Here is a 2000-nt window from a genome sequence, read left to right as displayed (position 1 = left end):
TCAGAGCGCTCGTACTTGGCTTGGCCAGAATCTGTCCATGTGAAATTCCTGAAAATGTTTGAAAAATACATCAGAAGAGAATCGCAAAATCCAATGCCCTGTAAGTTACTCTTGTTGTTAGCTGTAACTCAAAATGTCATCTAATTAGCACAGTTGGCAATATGGTTATGGCATTAAAGTCCCAGGCAATTTCTATCTTAAGAGATTCTAAAGGTTTTTATTCTATCAGGCATGGTCATGTCTCACCCCCACTCCATTAACGTTTTCAGCCTCATTACATTTTCATTATAGCCCGTGAAGAGATGAATTTTTTTCTGGAAGAAAATAGTCTTGACATTCCCTGGCAAAAAGTTCGAACAAAGATTAATAACGAACGAGCAAAGCGTGACAGAATCAAGAAGAGTAACCTAGAAAAGATACTTAAAACCTCATAGATTTTCTTTTATATCTTTATTATATGAACGTCATCCCTTGGAAATAAAAAGTAGCAAAAAAATTTGAAACCGGTTTTTCAAATTTATTCTTTATTTTATGTTATATATTTGTAGGACCATCCCGTTCATTATCTATATTCATTGATACGAGTATTTTGTTCATTTCCATGATGTTTTGTAACATAAGTGAGTAGATTCGATATATTTAAATGTCCAATGTAATTTTTACTTTTTGCATATAGATTGTTTATTATAGAATTTCACTAAAGTGTAATAAAGTGGAAAAAACATATTGCTTTGTCGCTATTGATGCCCCCGAAATCTCGTCTTTCAAAGGATCCAAGCTAAAAAAAAATATGTGGTAGGTAAAACAGCATTTTGTGCTATTTTTGTTTTAAAAACTTTTCATGTTTATTAATATACATAAGAAAAACTTTTTAAGGCTTAGACCCACCAAGGGAGTTTTTTAAGTAAAGAAAGAATATAAAAGTTTTAGATATCCAGGGGGTAAAAACATATTCATTATAAACTCTTTAGCAAATATGCTCACCTGATCTAACTAGATACTTGTGTTTCAAAAATGCTATAAGTAACAAACCATTTTGTTGTTTTCAGTACTTTTTTCAAAAGTGTAATTAACAATTAAGGGAAAACTTACAATTTTTACCTTAAAAGCTGAGAAAATATATTGACAACAATAAAATCATGAAAATTATTTATCACTGCTTCCACCGTATTTAACGTTTACCACTTTGACTTTCAACTCTTATGGTATAACGAATTTAGTCCATTGTGCATTTTTGATACTTCTGTTATTGTTGTTCATTCAATCACCTACTTTTTTTCAACTTTCAACATCTCGGTGAGCCAGTGAAGAAAGCTCCTTGTACAAAATTTGTGCCAGGCATGAGAAGCCACGGCAGTAATTTTCTTTCCATTTTCTTCCATTTGTGGAAATACATACATACATATTTTTTACAAAAAAACGGGAATTGATTTTTCACTAGGTTATTATTTTTAGCGACGTAAACTTCATCTACTTCCGTAGTTTGTGAGCGGCTGATCTGCATTTGTCCACGGAATTTCCTTTTTCGAATTTTGTTTTGATCAGCTGCTTAAATGCAAGATTGCGTTCTCGAGAAATAGACTGATTTCGAATCAAAACTATGTACCTCAGAACACCATTGGTTTACAGCTGTAGTTAATCACGATGAAAAAAACTGTTGTAGAAACAGCTCTATGACATATGGTGTGCAAACGTTACATACATTAACCTTGTCGCTCACGCAGGGCACATGATTCATAGCTACTTTCGAAAAATAGGTGCACGTATCTTGTGAGGTGTTAAAATACTGGCTAGGCTCTTCAAGTTACTTTGTTCATTCGTGGGCAGACCATACGTGGTCTAGTATGCTTTTTGCATATCAGAAAAAAAGTCAAAAGACAATCATTTTGAAAACTGGTTTCCCTGCGAAAACTGTTTTTTTCTGTACACGCTCACATAATAATCTATATTATAATACCCGTATACGTCTGTCTGTTTGTTTGTCTGTCGCTCAAAATGTA

At 33.0% G+C, this 2000-nt stretch overlaps 1 long non-coding RNA gene across 1 annotated transcript; it reads left to right on the top strand.

Annotated features, from left to right (window-relative positions):
- The first annotated feature begins 3 nt into the window (after window positions 1-3).
- Window positions 4-1845, top strand: LOC130629344 (uncharacterized). Its single transcript, XR_008981942.1, has 3 exons — window positions 4-100; window positions 292-620; window positions 691-1845. It is a non-coding gene; the product is annotated as an uncharacterized LOC130629344 (long non-coding RNA).
- Window positions 1846-2000: the final 155 nt, after the last annotated feature.

This window comes from Hydractinia symbiolongicarpus, unplaced genomic scaffold (genome assembly GCF_029227915.1).
Source record: "Hydractinia symbiolongicarpus strain clone_291-10 unplaced genomic scaffold, HSymV2.1 HiC_scaffold_73, whole genome shotgun sequence".
In the NCBI taxonomy this organism is placed as follows: Eukaryota; Metazoa; Cnidaria; class Hydrozoa; order Anthoathecata; family Hydractiniidae; genus Hydractinia; species Hydractinia symbiolongicarpus.
The sequence above is the reverse complement of the archived record's forward strand: the minus strand, read 5'-3'. Positions and strand labels throughout refer to the sequence as shown.